General features: G+C 39.4%; 1 pseudogene; it reads right to left on the minus strand.

Annotated features, from left to right (window-relative positions):
- Positions 1-10,218: 10,218 nt before the first annotated feature.
- The window catches only part of LOC129024153 (NANOG neighbor homeobox-like), a 40,501-nt pseudogene continuing 29,122 nt past the window's right edge, over positions 10,219-21,597 (minus strand).

The following is a 21,597-nucleotide window of genomic DNA, read 5'->3' on the forward strand; positions in this document are numbered from 1 at the left end:
AACATGATGTACAAATACAGAAAAAACTGTCCTATACATACTATCATATTATCAGGTACATAGTGTATTTCTGGGTTCTAGTCTGTCATGCTGCAGTTTCTTTTTAATAAGTTCTTTTGCATGCCTTTCCCTATAAAGCACTCTTCCCCCTCCCTAACTATGCTTCAGTTTCATCATTATAGCAAATATGCGGTTGCATGTGTTCCTTCAATAGAAGTTTATTAGGTATCGGGAATTGTCCTAAGGTCATTAATAGCTAACATTCACTGGGTGTTTATGTGCTAGACTCTTTGCTAGTGCTTCGTATGTTATTCATTTAACCCTCACAATTGCCCTCTGAGTTTGGTATGATTATGATTCTGTTTATTGATTTTTGTTTTCAGATTAGCAAACTGAGATTTTAAAAGGTTAATTAACCCTATCTTTCATCATATACAAAAATCAACTCAAAATGAATCGAAGACTTAAATGTAAGACCTCGCACTATGAAACTACTGAAAGAAAATATTAGGGAAACTCTCCAGGATGTTGGACTGGGCAAATATTTTTTTTAAGACCTCAAAAGCATGGGTGACAAAAGCAAAGATAGACAAATGGGATCACATCAAGGTAAAAAGCTTCTGTACAGCAAAGGAAACAAACAACAAAGTGAAGAGACAACCCACAGAATGGGAGAAAATATTTGCAAACTATCTATGTAACAAGGGATTAATAACCAGACTATATAAGTAACTCAAACAACTCAATAGCACAAAAAATAATTAAATAAAAATAAACAGTTAATCCAATTTTTAAATGGGCAAAGACCTGAATAGGTCTCAAAAGAAGAGATACAAATGACCAACAGATACATGAAAAAATGCTCAACATTACTAATCATTAGGGAAGTGCAAATCAAAACCACAGTGAGATATCATCTCATCCCTGTTAGAATAGCTATTATCAAAAAGACAAAAAAATAACAAATGCTGACAGGGATGCAGATAAAGGGGAACCCTTGTATACTGTTGGTAGGAATATAAAGTAGTACAGTCATTATGGAAAACAGTATGGAGGTTCCTCAAGAAACTAAAAATAGGCCAGGATGGTGGCTCACACCAGTAATCCCAGCACTTTGGGAGGCCAGGCAGGAGGATCACCTGAGCCCAGGAGTTCAAGACCAGCCTGGGCAACATACTGAGACACCATCTCTAAATAAATAAATAAATAAATAAATAAATAAATAAATAAATAAGAAACTAAAACTAGAACTGTTATTTGGCCCAGCAATCCCATCACTAGGTATAGGTATATATCCAAAAGAGAGGAAATCAGTGTATCAAGGAGATCTACACTCCCAAGTTTATTGCCGCACTATTCACAATAACCAAGATATAGAATCAACCTAAGTGTTCATCAACGAATGAATAGAGAAAGAAAATACAGTATACAGGCCAGGCACGGTAGCTCACGCCTGTAATCCCAGCACTTTGGGAAGCTGAGGGCGGCGGATCATGAGGCTGAGGCGGGCAGGACACAAGGCCAAGAGATTAAGACCATCCTGGCCAACGTAGCGAAACCCCATCTCTACTAAAAATACAAAAATTAGCTGGGCATGGTGGTGCACGCCTGTAGTCCCAGCTACTCAGGAGGCCGAGGCAGGAGAATTGCTTGAACCCAGGAAGCGGAGGTTGCAGTTAGCCAAGACCACACCACTGCACGCCAGCCTGGGTGACAGAGTGAGACTCCGTCTCAAAAAAGAAAAAAAAAGAAAAAGAAAAAGAAAATGCGAAATGCGGTATATATACACAATGGACTATTGTTCAGCCATAAAAAGGGTGAAATCCTGTCATTTGCTGCAACATGGATGGAACTGGAGGCCATTATGTTAAGTGAAATAAGCAAGACATAGACAAATACTGCATGTTCTCACTCATATGTGGGAGCTAAAAAAGTAGATCTCATGGAGGTAGAGAATAAAATGGTGATTACCAGAGGCTAGGAGGGGAGAATGAAGAGAAGTTGATTAAGGGGTATAAAAATACCGTTCAGTAAAAGTAATAAGTTCTAGTATTCAGTAGCACATTAGTGAAATTATACTAAACAATAACTCATTCTGTATTTCTAAATAGCTAGAATAGAAGAATTGTAATATCCCCAATACAAAGAAAAGGTAAAAATGTTTCAGGTGATGGATATCCCAATTACCCTGATTTGATCATTACACATTGTAGACAGGTATCAAATATCACACGTATCCCCCAAAATATGTACTATGATTATGCATGAATTAAAAAGAAATATGTAAATTGTGGATAAATTTGATCAGTTATTTATAATAATCAAAATTCTGTTTTCTAGGTATTAGATTTTGGTTTTATACACAGACTCTAAACTTCTAATTATTTCAATATACTTTTAAATATAAAATAACCTACAATTTTTCTTAATATTATGTATTAGCAGTTAAGCCTAGACTGTGATTTTTCTTCTCAGATCTATGTATATGCCTAAACTGTATTTTATTTAAGTGTATTATGTACGTAATATAGGAGATACAAGAACTCAACATAAAATCAACAAAAAATGGATATGTAATAAGAAGTCCATTTTATTTTTGATGCTTACTACGCATCAGAATCTTTTGGGGAGCTTTTTTAAAAATGCAGATGTAAAGTTCCTATCTTTTCAGAGACTCTGATTCAGTTGTCTTGGGGTGAGGCATGGGTATTGCTCTAGGTATGTTTTTAAATTTCAGATTTCACATTATTCCAATGTGTAGCCAGGATTGAAACCGTTGTATATCTAGTTTCCTTGGAGCATAGGCAAAGGAGGAGTCAAAAAGAATTGGCTTTTGATATCCTGCACTCTCTAGGAGAGAGAGTCTGAAACTGGGAGATGTGAACAACTTTTTCTAGAAAGACAGGTACTGTCTGCTGTGTCTCACAAAAGTCTGGATTAGATTTTGCTTAAGACAATCCACATTTCTTTGCTAATTACTAACTTTACAAGTAACATCAGCCTCCTTGATACTTCAAAATTATAAAAGGATGTGTCTGAAATAAGCTGTTTAAGCATTCTTTCTAGATACTTGAGTATCTAAAATTGTCATTCTAGTTTATCTATTAGTATACCTTGTGAGTTTGCTAACAAGGGGAACTGACAAGATCGAGTTTTCAAGTTGTGAGTCTGAATACCGGCCGGATTCCTGGTAAATTTACCAAATTAGCTGGGCCAGGTGGCTTATCCCTATAGTCCCAACCCTTCTGGAGCCTGAGGTGGATGGATAGCTTGAGCTCAGGAATTCGAGACCAGCCTGGGCAACATGGTGAAATTCCATCTCTAAAAAAACTACAAAAATTAGCTAGGCATGGTGGCACGTGCCTGCCGAGATACTCGGGAGGCTGAGGTAAGAGGATCACTTGAGCCTGGGAGGTCGAGGTTTCAGTGGCCTGAGATCGTACCACTACACTCCAGCCTGGGTGATAGTGTGAGACCCTGTCTCAAAAAAAAAAAAAAAAAAAAAGTATTAAATTAATGACCCTGTATTATCTCTTAACAGTTAGATATTCTACATTTATTGATATAAAATTTATGAAGCCCTGAAGAATTTACAATAAAATTTTGTAAATAAATAAATAAAAATGTGTAATTAAAATTAAAAAATTAATTAACTTGACTCATGTCACACACCTAATAAAGGGCAGAGCCAATAATTTATTTAAGCCCAATTTCATTTGATTCTCAATACTGCCTATGTCTACATATTCAGATCTCTCCTGCATAATTAGATTTACAGTTAGTCTCCTTTCTACCCTCCCCTCCTGAGCCCCTGCTAACTTCTACTTTCTGTCTCTATGAATTTGCCTATTATAGGTACCTCATATAAGTGGACTCATGCAGTACAGTGGCCCTCTGTATCCTTGGATTCTGTGTCCATAGTTTCAACCAATTGTGGTTTGAAAATATTTGAAAAAAAAATGGATGGTTGCATCTGCATTGAATATGTACAGACTTTTTTGCCATTATTCCCTAAACAATACAATATAATATCTATTTATGTAGTATTTACATTGTAATTAGGTATTATAAGTAATCTAGAAATGATTTAACTTATATAGGAGGATGTGTTCAGGTTATATGCAAATACTATGCCATTTTATATAAGGGACTTGAGCATCTGTGGATTTTGGTACCTGCCTGGGGGGCCTAGAACCAATCCCCCACGGATATCGAGGGATGACTGTATCAGCCCTTTTGTGTCTGGCTTCATTTGCTTAGCATAATGTTCTCAAGATTCATCCATATTGTAGCATGTATTATAATTTCATTCCTTTTAAAGACTAAATAATATTCCATTGTATGGATATATCACATTTTGTTTATCCATTCATCTGCCTATGGACATTGGGTTGTTTGTAAGTTTTAACTATTGCAATGAATGCTTCTATGAATATTGGTGCAAAAATATCTGTTTGAGTCCCTGCTTGCAATTCTTTTAAGAAGATACCTAGAAGTGGAATTGTTAGATCACACCATAGTTCCATGTTTAGCTATTTGAAGAACTACCAAACTGTTTTGTACAGTGGCTGTACCATTTTACATTCTCACCAACAGTGCACAAAGGCTTCAATTTCTCCATGTCCCTGCCAACACTTGTTAATTTCCACTTTTAAAAAGTAATAGCCATCTTAATGGGTATGTAGTAGTATCTCATTGTGGTTTTGCTTTCCATGTCCCTGATGGCTAATGATATTGAGCATCTTTTTCATGTGCGAATTGGCCATTTGTATCTCTTCCTTGGAGAAATGCCTATTTTATTACTCCAAGGAAGAGATGCAAATGGACAATTAGCACATGAAATATTGAATAGAAACATCTATTCAATTTCAATATACTCCTAGGTATTTTTTTAGTTACTGTAGATGGGTTTGCTTTTTTACTTTATTTTTCCACTAGTTCATTATTGGAGTGTATAGTTACTACTGATTTTTGTGTGTTGATTTTTTATTCTGCAACTTTATTGCCCATTTATTAATTAGGTTAGTTGCGTTCTACTTTGTGTTGTTCTTGAGTTGTAAGAGTTCTTCATATATTCTGGCTGGGCGCGGTGTAATCCCTGCACTTTGGAAGGCCGAGGCAGGCTGATCACTTGAGGTCAGGAGTTTGAGACGAGCCTGGGCAACCTGGTGAAACCCCATCTCTACTGAAAATACAAAAAAAAAAAAAATTAGCCAGGCGTGGTCATGGGCACCTGTAATCCCAGCTAGATAGCATCCTTTGGTACACAAAAGTTTTTAATTTTGGTGAAATCCAATTTATCTACTATTTCTTTTGTTGCCTGTGCCTTTGTTTTTATAGCCAAGAAATCATTGTCAAATCCAATGTCATGAAGCTTTTCCCCTATGTTTTCTTCTAAGAGTTTTATAGTTTAAGGTCTTACATTTAGGTCTTTAATCCATTTTGAGTTAATTTTCTTTCTTTCTTATGTAATCCCACTACTCTATTTTTGCTTTTGTTGTGTGTGCTTGGGAGGCGTTAGCCGTAAAATCTTTGCCCAGACCAATGTCCTCAAGTATTTCCTCTGTTTTCCTTTAGTTGTTTCATAGTTTCAGGTCTTACACGTAAGTCTTTAATCCATTTTGAGTTGATTTTTATATATGGTGAGATATAGGGGTATAGTTTCATTTTTCTGCATATGGATATCCAGTTTTCCCAGCACCATTTATTTAGTAGACTGTCACTTCCCCCAGTGAATGTTCTTGGCACCTTTGTCAAAAATTAGTTGGCTGTAAATACATGGGTTTATATCTGCATTCTCTATTCTCCTCCATTGGTCTATGTGTCTGTTTTTATGCCAGTACCATGCTGTTTTGGTCACTATAGCTTTGTAGTATATTTTGAAGTCAGGTAGTGTGGTGCCTTCAGCTTTGTTCTTTTTGCTCAGAATTACTTTGGCTACTCAGAATCTTTTGTGACTCCATACAAATTTTAAGATTTAAAAAATATTTCTATGAATAATGTCATTTGTGTTTTGATTGTGATTGCATTGAATGTATAGAGAACTTTTGGTAATAGATTACTTTTTCAAAATGTTGATTCTTCTAATCCATGAACATGAAAGTCTTTCTATTGTTTTTTGTCCTCTTTAATTTCTTTCATTAGTGTTTTATAACTTTTTCATCTTGATCTTTTACCTCATTTAAATATATTCCTAGGTTTTGTTTTTTTTTTTTTGACCGAGTTTTGCTCCATCACCCAGGCTGGAGTGCAGTGGCATGACCTTGGCTCACTGCAACCTCCGCCTCCCAGGTTCAAGCAATTTGCTGCCTCAGCCTCCCAAGTAGCTGGGATTACAGGTGCCTGCCACCACGCCCGGCTAATTTTTGTATTTTTGGTAGAGACAGGGTTTCAACATATTAGCCAGGTCTCGAACTCCTGACCTCATGATCCACCTGCCTCAGCCTCCAGAAATACTGGGATTACAGGCATGAGCCACTGCACCTGGCCATTCCTAGGTATTTTTTGTATTTATTGTAAACAGGATTGCTTTTTTTGCTTTCTTTTTCCACTAGTTCATTGTTGGGGTGTATGGAGTCACTACTGATTTTTTTTTTTTTTTTGAGATGGAGTCTTGCTTTGTTGCCCAGGCTGGAGTGCAGTGGCGCAATCGTGGCTCACTGCAAGCTCCGCCTCCTGGGTTCAAGTGATTCTCCTGCCTCAGCCTCCCCAGTAGCTGGGACTACAGGCGCCTGCCACCACGCCCGGCTAATTTTTTGTATTTTTAGTAGAGACGGGGTTTCACCATATTAGCCAGGATGGTCTCGATCTCCTGACCTCATGATCTGCCCGCCTTGGCCTCCCAAAGTGCTGGGATTACAGGCGTGAGCCACTGTGCCCGGCACTACTGATTTTTATATGTTGATTTTGTATTCTGCAACTTTACTGAATTTGTTCATCAGTTCTAACAGTTTTTTTGCTGGAGCTTTTAGGGGTTTCTCTATATAAGATCGTGTTGTCTGCAAACAGGACAATTTGTCTTCCTTAATTTCCAATTTGGATTCTCTTTATTTATTTTGTTTGCTGAATTACTCTGGCTTAGACTTCCAGCATTACATTAAATAAAACTGGTGAAAGTGGGTATGCCTGTCTTGTCCTAGATCTGAAAGTAAAAGCTTCCAACTCTTCCCTCTTTTTGTATTTATTGTAAATGGGATTTATTGTAACTGGGATTGCTAGTCTGATGCTGGCTGTAGGTTTGTCATATATGGCCTTTGTTGTGCTGCTGTACATTCCTTCTGTACCTAACTTGTTGACACTTTTTATCATGAAGGGATGTTGAATTTTATCAAATGTGTTTTACTGAGTTTATTGAGGTGATAAAATAATTTTTGTCCTTCATTCTGTTGATGTGTTATATCACATTTATTGATTTGCATACACTGAAACATCCTTGCATCCTTGGGATAAATCCCAATCATGGTGAATGATATTTTAAATGTGCTCCTGGGATTGGTTTACTAGTATTTTGTTAGGGATTATTGCATCTATGCTCATCATGGATATTGGTCTACAGCTTTCTTTTTTGTTGTGTCCTTGTCTGGTTTTGGTAGCAGGGTAATGCTAGCGTAATAGATTCTTCCAAATGAGTTTGGAAGAATTTTCTTCTCTTCAGTTTCCTGGAAGGGTTTGAGAAGAACTGATATTAGTTTTTTGTTTTTCGGGTTTTTTGTTTTTTTTTTTTGATGGAGTCTCACACTGTCACCCAGGCTGGAGTGCAGTGGGGCAATCTCGGCTCACTGCAAGCTCCGCCTTCTGGGTTCACGCCATTCTCCTGCCTCAGCCTCCCGGGTAGCTGGGACTACAGGCACCCGCCACCACGCCTGGCTAATTTTTTGTATTTTTATTAGAGACACGGTTTCACTGTGTTAGCCAGGATGGTCTCAATCTCCTGACCTCGTGATCTGCCCACCTCGGCCTCCCAAAGTGCTGGGATTACAGATGTGAGCCACCGTGCCCAACCTAGTTCCTCTTTTAAAGTTTAGTAGAATTCAGCAATGAAGCCATCAGGTTCTGGGCTTTTCCTTGTTGGTGTTTTATTGGCTCAATTTACATCTTATTATTTCTATTTTATGTATTTATTTTTTTGAGACAGAGTCTCACTCTGTTGCCCAGGCTGGAATGCAGTGGCAGGATCTTGATTCACTGCAACCTCTGCCTCCCAGGTTCAAGTGATTCTCGTGCCTCAGCCTCCCAAGTAGCTGGGATTACAGGCATGTTCCACCAGCATGGCTAATTTTTATGTTTTTAGTAGATACAGGGTTTCGCCATGTTGGCCAGGCTGGTCTCGAACTCCTGGCCTCAAGTGATCTGCGCGCCTCAGCCTCCCAAAGTGCTGGGATTACAGGCATGAGCCACCATACCCAGCCAATTTACATGTTTTTATGTTGCCCATCTACTATAAAGTTGTTATGGTTATTATTATTTTTGATAGCCTTGTCTTTTAGTTTTCATACTAGAGATCTGAGTGGTTTACACGTCACAATTACAGTATTAAAGTATGCTGAGTTTGTCTGTCTATTTACTTTTACCAGTGAATTTTACGCCTTCCGATATTTTCTTATGGCATGTTAGCATCCTTTTCTTTCAGATAGAAGAAATGCCTTTAGTATTTTTTGTAAGACAGGTCTTGTTGTGATGAATTCCCTTGGTTTTTGTTTGGGAAATTTTTTTCTCTCTCCTTCATGTTTGAAGGAGATAAAGCTTTGCTGGGTACAGTATCCTCATTTGGCAGTTTCTTCCTGTAGCATTTTGAATATGTCACCCCACTCCCTCCTGATCTATATGGTTTCTGCTGACAATTCTGTTGCCAGACAGATGGGAGCCCCTTTATACATTATCTGCTGCTTCTTCTTCTTCTTCTTTTTTTTTTTTTTTTTTTTGAGATGGAGTTTTGCTCTGTGGCCCAGGCTGAAGTGCAGTGGCATGATCTTGGCTCACTGCAACCTCCACCTCCCCGTTCAAGCAATTCTCCTGCCTCAGCCTCCCAAGTATACAGGATTACAGGTGCACACCACCACACCTGGCTAATTGTTATATTTTTAGTAGAGACGGGGTTTCACCATGTTGCCCAGGCTGGTTTCTAACCCCTGACCTCAAGTGATCCTCCCACCTTGGCCTCCCAAAGTGCTGGGATTACAGGCATGAGCCACCACGGCTGGCCCATTATTTGCTTCTTTTCTCTTGCTGCTTTTAGGACCCTCTCTTTGTCCTTTACCTTTGAGAGTTTATTATATACCTTGGTACAGTTTTATTTGCGTTGAATCTGTTTGGTGATGTTGGTCTTCCTATACCTGGATATTTATATCTTTATCTAGGTTTGGAGAGTTTTCTGTGCTTATTTTTTTTGAATAAGATTTCTAGCCCTTGCTCTTTCTCAGTTCCCTCTTTAAGGCCAGTGTCTCTTAGATTTGCTTTCTGAGGTTAACAACAGAATTGATCATGCAGAAGAAAGAGTCAGTGAGCTTGAAGATAGGCTATTTGGAAATTTAGTTGGTTAATGTATTTCTTAGTACCAGGATTTCTGTTTGACTTATTTTATTATTTCAAGCTCTTTGTTAAATTTCTCTTATAAAAATTACTGAATTGATTTTCTGTGTTATCTTAGAGTTCCCTGAATTTCCTCAAAACTGTTATTTTGAATTATTGATCTGAAAGCTCATGTATCATTGTCTTGTTGGGATTGGTCACTGGCTTATTACTTTGTTCATTTGGGAAGATCATGGTTCCCATTTGCTGTTGTTTCTTATGAATATATGTCTATGGCTTCATATTGAAGGATTAGTTATTTATTCCAGTCTTCGCTCTCTGGCTTGGTTTGGTCCTTCTGGAGTATGTCTTATTAGAAGTTCTGTGTAATTTGCTTGTTGAGTCCCCTTAACCCCATATTGCTGTTTCCTTTTTGGCACTAGTTAGCCAAGATTTGCTGTAGTTCTCACAAAAGTTCCGAGCATCGCCCCACATTGGGGGGCTGGGGGTCCCAAAGGGAATATCCTGCCTGTGTGGGAAGGTTGGCTAAAGTTAGTGGCCAGAGGACCCTTGGAGCGTGCCTCCTACTGCATGATGCTGCTGAACTGCCTCTCTGATTTGGCATCTCCTTTGGCTAAGATAAAGAGCAGCTCCTGAGTTTCCCTGCAATGGGGTCCTAGCCACACCTCCACTGTTTGTCCCTAGCTGCCCTCAGGGGTTTTTCTCCTTCCAGACACTCATGATGCTTCCCATGGGTTGAGCAGGAATGGCTTTCCTACAAAGGAACCCAAGATAGTACGAGAGCTGGCTGTCCACCTCAATCTCACTTTTTCCAGTGTAGAAACCATGAGTCCTGGCAGACTTTTCTGCAAGGTGCCTGGCAGCTGGGGAAAGAGGTGTCGCAGGTAGAGGTGTCTGTTTCTCTTACCTTCCAGTCACATTTTTTCAATTCTTTGTGGCCCCAGAGATTGACACAGTCTCAGTTTTGAGTTCTGGGATATTGCTAGTAACAATCTTGGCACTGAATAGTTGTTTTTAATTTTCCGTGGGGGAGAATGAAGCCAGATTGCTTCTACTCCACCATTTTGGTGACTGTCCCTTGGGTTTTCTATGTATACAAGCACACATGAGTGAAAAGAGATAGAAAATTTAATCTCATTTTTCCCTACTATATATACGTTTTTCCTATCTTATTTCATTCTCTAGAATAGCATTATCTAATAGAATTTCCTGTGATGATGGAAAAGTTCTATAGTTGCACTATCCATTATAGTAGCCATTGACCATGTGTTGCTACGGGGCACTTGAAATGTGGTTAGGGGGCCAGGTGCGGTGGCTCACGCCTGTAATCCCAGCACTTTGGGAGGCCGAGGCGGGCAGATCACCTGAGGTCAGGAGTTCAAGACCAGCCTGGCCAACATGGTGAAACCCCGTCTCTACTAAAAATACAAAAATTAGCTGGGTTTGGTGGCACGTGCATGTAATCCCAGCTACACGGGTGGCTGAGTCACCAGAATCACTGGAATCCAGAAGGCGGAGTTTGCAGTGAGCCAAAATTGCACGACTGCACTGCAGCCTGGGCGATAGAGCAAGACTCCATCTCAAAAAAAAAGAGAAAGAAAGAAAGAAAAAAGAAAAAGAAATGTGGCTAGGGAGACTGAAGAGCTAATTTTTTCAATGTAATTTCAATTTATTTAAATGTACACAGCCACATGTGGCTAGTAGCTACCATATTGAACAGTACAGCTCTAGAATATCTAAAGTAATGTTAAATAATAATGACAATAATACATGTATTTGTATAGTCCTACTTTTCATTAAAATTATTTTAGTCATTTGCTACTTAGTCTTGTAGTCTTTTGCTACTATTTGCTGTTGCATTTTGGTAAATAAACCATGATATTTAGGTAGGTTTTTTAAATTTTTCTTAAAGGCCGGGCATGGTGGCTCACACCTGTAATCTCAGCACTTTGGGAGGCTGAGGTGGGCGGATCACAAGGTCAGGAGTTCGAGACCAGCCTGGCCAATGTAGTGAAACCTGTCTCTACTAAAAATACAAAAATTAGCCGGGTGTTGTGGCGTGTATCTGTAGTCCCAGCTACTCAGGAGGCTGAGGCAGAAGAATTGCTTGAAACTGGCAGGCGGAGGTTGCAGTGAGTTGAGATCGTGCCACTGCCCTCCAGCCTGGGTGACAGAGCAAGACTCTATCTCAAAATAAAACAAAACAAAAATTTCTTAGAATTTTTATTAGGAATTCCTGCTAAATTTTTATCAAATTTATTTAAATTATTTATTTATATAGTCATAGGGCTTTCTCCTTTAATTTGGTGATATAATGGGATATAATGATAGATTTTCTTATGTCTAACCACCCTTATATTACTGGAATAAACCATGCTTGGTTATAGTCTAACTTGTTATGAAGTGATTTTAAAATAAAAATTAAAATGTGGTATATAACAAATGGCATACTATTCAGTCATAAAAATGAATGAAATATTGTCATTAATGGCAAAATGGATGCTCCTGGAGAGCATTACTTTAAGTGAAATAAGTCACTCAAAAAAAAAAAAAAAAAAAAGGCCCGGCGTGGTGGCTCACGCCTGTAATCCCAGCACTTTGGGAGGCTGAGGCTGGTGAGGTCAGGAAGTCAAGACCAGCCTGGTCAATATGGTGAAACCCCGTCTCTACTAAAAATACAAAAATTAGTCGGGCGTGGGGGTACATGCCTGTAATTCCAGCTACTCTGGAGGCTGAGGCAGGAGAATCACTTGAACCCGGGAGGTGGAGGTTGCTGTGAGCTGAGATCATGCCATTGCACTCCAGCCTGGGCGACAAGAGCGAAACTCTGTCTCAAAAAAAAAAAAAAAAAGAAAGAAAGCAGTCTCAGTCACAGAAAGATAAATATCACATGTTCTTACTCATGTGTGACAGCTAAAAATATTGATCTCATTAGAAGCAGAGAATAGAATAATGGTTACTAAGACTTGAGAAGAGGAGGGGGCAAGGGGGATGGGGAGAGGTTGGTTAACCAATACAAAATTACAGTTAGAGAGGAGAAATAAGTTCTGGTTTTCTATTGCACAGTAGGTTGACTGTAGCTAACAATAATTTATTGTATATTTTCAAGTAGCTACAAGAGAGGGTTTTGAATGTTCACAACACAAAGAAATGGTAAATGTTTGAGGTGATAGATATGTTAAGTACCCTGATTTGATCATTACACATTGTATACATGTATCAAAATATCACCCTGTACCCTGTAAATATGTACAATTATTATGTGTCAATTAAAAATTTAAAATAATAAAAGTAAAATTTAAAAAATAAAAATTAAAAATTAAGTAGGTAGAGCTCCAATATTGTAGCTTTTTTCACTGCCAGTAAACCAATTGCTGAATCATGTATTTTGTTAACACTTGGCAATAAATGTAATTACTTTTTCAAATAGAAAAAATATCATTTTAAAATAAAAATTATGTCCTATTTAGTTCAATTAGTACCTGGATTTTTCCATTCCTCAGCCATCTGTGACAAGGTAGAAATCTGTTACCCCTGTTGGCCATAGATCATCATTACATAGAGCCCAGGACACTTAAGATGCACTTACGATCTTACCATGCATATTCAATTGTTCATTCAAAAAGTAAGAAGATAGAATTGAACTGTGGGAAAACAAAGAAAAGGCAAATAAACCTAGAATTCCTTCTCCAGACATAGGCTAGGCAATTCTTTGAAAAATGATGAAAATGACCAGGTTCACTCAATGTTCTTGTACCATGTAGAATTTTTCTAGTGTTTCAATAGGGATAAAATGAGTTATTGGGCCAGGTGTGGTGACTCACGCCTGTAATCCCAGCACTTTGGGAGGCCCAGGCAGGTGGATCACCTGACGTCAGGAGTTTGAGACCAGCCTGTCCAACATGGCGAAAACCTGTCTCTACGAAAAATACAAAAATTAGCCGGGTGTGGTGGCGCATACCTGTAATCCCAGCTACTGTGGGGCTGAGGCAGGAGGATCCTTGAACTCGGGAGGCAGAGGTTGCAGTGAGCCGAGATCGTGCCACTGCACTCCTGCCTGGGCAATAGCAACAGAGCTAGACACTGTCTCAAAAAAAAAAAAAAAAAAAAAAAAAAAAAAAGACAGTTATTTTAATTCTACCAAGGAGCTCCTAGAAAGAAGCACCTTATTAAACTAAAGAAAAATTATTGCAGAAGTGACAAATCAAGCAATGTTATAGTTGGTGGGTTTTATACATGGAAGAATATTTACTGAAATATATAATATCTTCTAAAAATTAAAATTAAAATTTTAATTTTTAAATTTAAACTCTAAAAATTAAAATTTCTCCTAAATAAAAGAGATAAGGGAAATAAAAGATCATCCTCAGCAGAAGTAAAATACTGTCAGCCAGAACTCATTTGGGGGTATGAGAATTAAAAATAAGAATGGGGGAGAATAGAGTAAAAATGATGCTGATATTTACAGAAGGTCCAAATAAAGCATCTTAATTCTGTTTACCTGAATAATACACTCAGTACACTCAGAGTTGTTACCAGTGTTGCCAGGGCAAAGGCACAGGCTACGAAAAGGGCAGCTTCTCCAATTTCCACTGCATACATGACACAAAGTTCATGGTCAAGCAAGGTGATGTGACCATAAACAAAACTTAGTGTCTGTGTACTTTTTTTTTAACATATACTGCAGTTTTTAAAGTCCAGCCCATGTAAAGAATCAAAAGCTCTTAGATACACACTTGTGTTATGTAAACTCTGAACTTCTACCAGATTTCAGTTGATCCCTATCTTTTTTTTTTTTTTTTGGGATTAAATAAATCCACAGCAGCTATAAACCAGGATAGTTCTGATTCTCTAGTAATTTGTTTCATTATTCTAGTGAGAAAAGACTAAAAGAATTTTTAGATTGATAGTTACTAATAGTTTATGACCCACTAATAAAAATAGAAGAAATTGCACAAATGACTGGTAAAAATAAGGAGCAAATCTGTCATGTTTCCTAGAGAAATGAGTAGCAGATAAGCATTTCATTTCTATTTTACTATGATTAAGAAAGTGCTGCTTCTGCCAGAACAAAAGACCAAAATGACAGGCCTATATTGAAAGTCTCACAAACAGTCCCAATTTCTAGGGTCTGACATCAACTTTATCCTTATCTCTTTCTGTTATTTGTTCCCAGAATGCCTCACTTATTTGGATCATTTTCCTAGGAAAGTTGCTTCCCTATAGTATAGCCTTGAGTTGTGAGATTGAACTGTAACTCCAGGTCAAGCAACAGAAGCTAAAGTTAGGTTTGCTTAGACAGGCTGAGCGCAGTGGCACATGCCTGTAATCCCAGCACTTTGAAGGCTGAGGCGGGCAGATCACAAGGTGAGGAGTTCGAGACCAGCCTGGCCAATAAGGCAAAACCCCATTTCTACTAAAAATACAAAAATTAGCCGGGCATGGTAACGTGGCCTGTAATCCCAGCCACTTGGGAGGCTGAGGCAGGAGAATTGCTGAACCCAGGGAGGCGGAGGTTGCAGTGAACTGAAATCATGCCACTGTACTCCAGCCTGGGTGACAGAGTGAGACTCCGTCTCAAAAAAAAAAAAAAAAAAAAAGAAAGTTTGCTTAGACAGAAACTGATCAGATTATAGGGCAGAGACAGGAATAGGGGCAGAGACAGGAATAGACTCTTCTTTTATTTATTTATTTATGTATTTATTTTGAGACAGAGTCTCGCTCTGTTGCCCAGGCTGGAGTGCAGTGGCACGATCTTGGCTCACTGTAACCTCTGCCTCCCAGGCTCAAGCGATCTTCCCACCTCAGCCTCCCAAGTAGCTGGGACTACAGGTGTGTGCCACCATGCCTGGCTAATTTTTTTTAACTTTTGGTAGAGATGGGGTTTTGCCATGTTGGCCAGGCTGGTCTCGAACTCCTGACCTCAAGTGATCCACCCTCCTTGGCCTCCCAAAGTGCTGGGATTACAGGCGTGAGCCATTACACCTAGCCTTATGCCTGAGTAGTTTTATTTAACCATTCACCTCTTATGGACATTTGAGTTGTTTCTCGTCTTTGGTTGTTATGAATAAAGTTGCGATGAGCATTTGTGTACAGGTTTTTGTGTGCACATCAATTTCATTTCTTTGGTATAAATTCCCAAGTGTGTGATTTCTGGGTTATATAGTAATAGCATGGTTAGTTTTTTAATAAACTGCCAAGCAGTTTTCTGGAGTGTCTGTACCATTTTATGCTCCTTTCAAGTTTCTTTGCATCATCGCCAACATTTGATGCATTCACTGTTTTTTATTTTAAGCCATTCTGATAGGTATGTAGTGATATCTTGTGGACATCTTTTAAAAATTTGCATTTTCCTAATGGCTGATGATGTTGCACATCTTTTCATCTGTTTATTTGCAATCTATCTTCTTTTTTTGTTTTTTGGTTTTGTTTTGTTGAAATGGAGTCTCGCTCTGTCGCCCAGGCTGGAGTGCAATGGCGTGATCTCAGCTCACTGCAACCTCTGCCTCCCAGGTTCAAGCGATTCTCCTGCCTCAGCCTCCTGAGTAGCTGGGATTACAGGTGCCCACCACCACGCCCGGCTAATTTTTTTGTATTTTTAGTAGAGATGGGGTTTCCCAATGTTGGCCAGGCTGGTCTTGAACTCCTGACCTCGTGATCTGACCACCTTGGCCTCTCAAAGTGCTGGGATTACAGACGTGAGCCACCGCGCTCAGCCCATCTGTCTATCTTCTTTGGTTGGTACATTTCTGTTCACGTCTTTTGCCAATTTTCTAAATGGATTTTTTTTTGCTGTTGAGTTTCGAGATATATATATATATATTCTAAATTTTTTGACAGTTATATCGTTTGGAAATATTTTCTCCTAGTCCGTAGTTTGTCTTTTCATCCTCTTAGCAGGCTCTATCAAAGAGCAAAAGTTTTAAATCTTCATGAGGCCCAATTAATCAATTTTTCCTTTTATGGATCATGTCATATCTGAGAACTCTTTGCCTAACCCTAGATCTTGAACACTTTCTTGTATTTTTTCCTAAAAGTTTTATACTTTTTTTTTTTTTTTTTAAGATGGAGTTTTGCTCTTGTTGCCCAGGCTGGAGTGCAATGGTGTGATCTTGGCTCATTGCAACCTCCACCTCCTGGGTTCAAGCAATTCTCCTGTCTCAGCCTCCCGAGTAGCTGGGATTACAGGCACATGCCACCATGCCCGACTAATTTTTGTATTTTTAGTAGAGACAGGGTTTCATCATATTGATCAGGCTGGTCTTGAACTCCTGACCTCAGGTGATCCACCCGCCTTGGCCTCCCAAAGTGCTGGGATTACAGGAGTGAGCCACTGTGCCCGGCCTAAATTTATACTTTTATATTATAAATTTGAGTCTGTGATCCACTTTGAGTTAATTTTTGTATAAGGTGTGAGGTCTAAGTCAAGGTTCATTTTTGCCATTTTGTCCAATTGCTCCAGTACCATTTGAGTTCTTTTGTGCCTTCGTCAAAATCAGTTGGACATATTTATGTGGGTCTGCTTCTGGGTTGTCCATTCTGTTCTTCTTATCTGTCTGTCTGCCCTTCCACTACTACCACAGAGTCTTGATTACTGTAGTTCTCTAATGTCTTGAAATTAAGTATATTGATTCCTCCCACTTTTCTCTTCCTTTGCAAAATTGTTTTTGCTATTCTAATTCCTTTGCCTTTCCTTATGATTTTTAGAACGATCTTGTCTGTATTAATAAAATATCTTGGCCGGGTGCGGTGGCTCATGCCTGTAATCCCAGCACTTTGGGAGGTTGAGGCGGGTGGATCACCTGAGGTCGGGAGTTCGAGACCAGCCTGACCAACATGGAGAAACCCCATCTCTACTAAAAATACAAAAATTAGCCGGGAGTTGTGGTGCATGCCTGTAATCCCAGCTATTCAGGAGGCTGAGGCAGGAGAATCTCTTGAACATGGGAGGTGGAGGTTGCAATGAGCCGAGATTGCACCATTGCACTTCAGCCTGGGCAACAAGAGCAAAAATCCGTCTCAAAAAAATAAAAATAGGCAGGGCGTGGTGGCTCACGCCTGTAAACCCAGCACTTTGGGAGGCCAAGGCAGGCGGATCATGAGGTCAGGAGATCGAGATCATCCTGGCTAACATGGTGAAACTCTGTCTCTACTAAAAATACAAAAAAAAAAAAAAAAAAAAATTAGCCGGGCATGGTGGCAGGCGACTGTAGTCTCAGCTACTCGGGAGGCTGAGGCAGGAGAATGGCGTAAACCCAGGAGTCGGAGCTTGCAGTGAGCCGAGTGAGCCATTGCACTCCAGCCTAGGTGACAGAGCGAGACTCCATCTCAAAATAAATAAATAAATAAAAATAAATAATAAACAAAAATAAAAATAAAATAAAGTATCTTGTGAGGATTTTTTTTAAGACAGAGTCTCCCTCTGTAGCCCAGGCTGAAGTGCAGTGGCACAATCTCGGCTCACCGCAACCTCCGCCTCCCGGGTTCAAGTGATTCCCCTGCCTCAGCCTTCCAAGTAGCTGGGATTACAGGTGCACACTACCATGCCCAGCTAATTTTTGTATTTTAGTAGAGATGGAGTTTCACCATGTTGTCCAGGCTGGTCTCGAACTCACAACCTCGGGTAATCCACCTGCCTCGGCCTCCCAAAGTGCTGGGATTACAGGAGTGAGCCACTGCACCCAGCCTCTTGTGCGGATCTTGATAGGATCCCCGCTATATCAATTTGATGAGAATTGACATCTTACTCTGCTGAATCTTCCAATCCATGAACAAGATATATTTCTCATTGGAGGGTTTGAAGCAGGATAGTAACATGATCTGATTTGCATTTTCTGAAAATCATGCTGACCAATGTATGGAGAAATAATTCTTTTTTTTTTTTTCCTGAGGCAGAGTCTCATTCTGTCACCCAGGTTGGAGTGCAGTTATGTCATTGCAGCTCACTGCAGCCTTTACCTCCTGGGCCCCAGTGATCCTCCCACCTCAGCCTCCAGAGTAGCTGGGACTAGAGGTGCATGCCACCACAGCTGGCTAGTTTTAAAATTTTTATAGGGATGGAGGTCTTGCTATGTTGCCTAGGCTGGTCTTGAACTCCTGAGTTCAAGGGATCCTCCCACTTCGGTCCCCCAAAGTGCTGGGATTATAGTAATAGTAGTAATCTATCAGTTCTAGAGCCACCACCATGCCCAGCCCGGGATATAATCTTGATAATTTTTTTATTATAGAAAAGCGGAGCTTGCAGTGAGTCAAGATTGCGCCACTGCACTCCAGCCTGGGAGACAGAGCGACACTCTGTCTCAAAAAAAAAAAAAAAGAAAGAAAGAAAGAAAGAAAGAAAAGTAAGTAAATATGTGTCTAGGCTTATGTGACTCTGTCTGTGTATGGGAAAAAATGAAATTTTATTGAATATATTCTGGAAAAGGAGAAACTCTGAATGCTTGTTGACTTATTCTAAACCTGACCGTGATCCATGAAAAAAAAAAGTTTTTAAAATATTGTTCTGCTGGCTTCTCAACACAAACTTATTTTTAAATTAGCATTGTGTTAATTGTAATTCCAATAGGTTGTAAAGTGAAGAACACTTGCTGAATATTAATCTAGCCCACCAGAATCATTTCTTCAGGTATCCATCACCACTGTGAACTAAAGAAAGGGATAAAAAGTAGTAATCTATCAATTCTAGAATACTGTAGTATAATAAAGTAAAACTACAACTATTTATATTTTTCTTCAGGGGAAAAGATAATTTAAAAATTTAACTGTTCTTCATAAGCTGTAGTAAGGAGCTTGAATTCTTTCTTATTACATTCACAAATCTTCTTTTATTCCACTTATAAAACAAGATATTTACATGTCTTTTTATAAAATTTAAATGCATGTTGACTATAAAACATTTTTAAAAAAATACAGAGGCCAGGTGCGGTGGCTCACGCCTGTAATCCCAGCACTTTGAGAGGCAGAGGAGGGCAGATCACGAGGTCAGGAGTTCGAGACCAGCCTGGCCAACATGGTGAAACCCGTCTCTACTAAAAATACAAAAATTAGCCAGGCATGGTGGTGCACGCCTGTAATCCCAGCAACTCAGGAGGCTGAGGCAGGAGAATTGCTTGAGCCCGGGAGGCAGAGGTTGCAGGGAGCCAAGATCGTGCCATTGCACTCCAGCCTGGGCAACAGAGCAAGACTCCATCTCAAAAAAAAAAAATACAGAAAAGTGCAAGGAAGAAAATGTGTCAGTGGGGAAAAAAGAAAGCAAGAGGAAGAGAATAAAAGCTAAATAATCAACCTTTTAAAAATTTAGACATTATTGGCTGGGCACAGTGGCTCACACCTGTAATCCGAGCACTTTGGGAGGCCAAGACGGGTGGATCATTTGAGGTCAGGAGTTCAAAACCAGCCTGGCCAACATGGTGAAATCCTGTCTCTACTAAAAATACAAAATTAGCCGGGCGTGGTGGCGCATGTCTGTAATCCCAGCTACTCGGGAGGCTGAGGCAGCAGAATTGCTTGAACCCAGGAGGCGGAGGTTGCAGTGAGTCAAGATCGAGCCATTGCACTCCAGCCTGGGCAACAAGAGTGAAACTCCATCTCAAAAAAAAAAAAAAAAAATTTAGACATTGTTGTACCTGTTTCAATGGAGCTACTGCTTATCGTTTTAATAAGGCCCATCTTCTGTAAGGTAAAGCTTCTGCCAATGAAATTGCTGGATCTGAGAGTTATGACTAGACCATTGTAGAAGCCAGAGTGGTCAGACATTGTTTTCTTCCAGCAATGACTCCCTGTTGGAGTAAAATACTGAAATGGACAATTTTCCCTAATAAAGATTCCTGAATTTAAGTAACATTAGCAAAAATGACAGAGTAGGGAACTCCAAAAGTCTATCCCTTCACAAAAGCAGAAAATAAACCGGCAAACAGTGTCAAAATCAACTTTATCAGAGCTCTGGAAACTAATCAAAAGCTTATGACAACTATACTTGTTCATGATGTCATGGAAAATGGCAAAACGGAACCCCAGGGCTCCATCCCTCCAAAATCAAACAATAAGCTGGCAAAGACTGTCAATTTTTGCAGAACTCTGGAATTTAGTCGAAAACTTACAACAAGCAAGGGAAAGTTTAATGAAGAAAGAAGCAGCTACGTTGCAGTAAAAGAATGCTGTGGTGTTTTTAATCACCTGCTTGCCAACTCCCTGCTTTAGATCAGCAGCAGCCATGAAGGTAACATCCCACACTCCTGGTATAACTTTATAGTGCTGGAGGGAGCAATGCAGACCTTATTTCCAAATGTGATTTTATGCTTCAACCTGACTAGTGGTTCTCTCAAGAACTGGTGCAAAGACCTGCCTCATTTCACCCAACTTGGAGCATTCTCAGAAGTAGGTAGCTTTTGCTGAAAGTATTTGAAGGCACAGTATTGTCTGGAGCAGCCTGGGGAAAGAGATAACAGTCAGAACAAATAATAGATTGAAGGCAGGAAGAACATCGGAAAGGAAATATGTGGGGAAATAAGGGATTTTAACAGCTCCTGTGTATACCAGAGAGTTGAAAAAGGCCACATGCATGCCAGGCGCTCATGCTCAGAAACATGCTCAGAAAAGGGCCGAGAAGAACCTAAGTTTTCACCTCTGGCTGACGTCAGGATCCATGTAAGCAGGAACTGAACGCCAAGGGAGAGCTGTAAACGAACTGGCTAAGCATTGAGTCCCCCAGTACAAAACTAGCCTGAAAACAGAGTAATTTTTTCTTCCTCTTTTTTCTCTTTTCGCTTTCTTTTTTTCATTTTCATTATTTTGTGTGTGTGCGTACATAGTAGGTGTATATGTTTATGGGGTACGTGAGATATTTTTGATGAGGCATGTAGTGCATAATAATCCCATCAGGGTAAATAGAGTACCCATCACCTCAAGCATTTATCCTTTGTGTTACAAACAATCGAATTATACTCTTTTAGTTATTTTTAAATGTACAATTAAATTATTGTTGACTATAGTCACCCTGTTGTGCTATCAAATACTAGGTCTTATTCATTCTTTCTATTTTTCGTATTCAGTAACCATCCCCATTTCCCC

Source organism: Pongo pygmaeus, chromosome X (assembly GCF_028885625.2).
Source record: "Pongo pygmaeus isolate AG05252 chromosome X, NHGRI_mPonPyg2-v2.0_pri, whole genome shotgun sequence".
Classification (NCBI taxonomy): domain Eukaryota; kingdom Metazoa; phylum Chordata; class Mammalia; order Primates; family Hominidae; genus Pongo; species Pongo pygmaeus.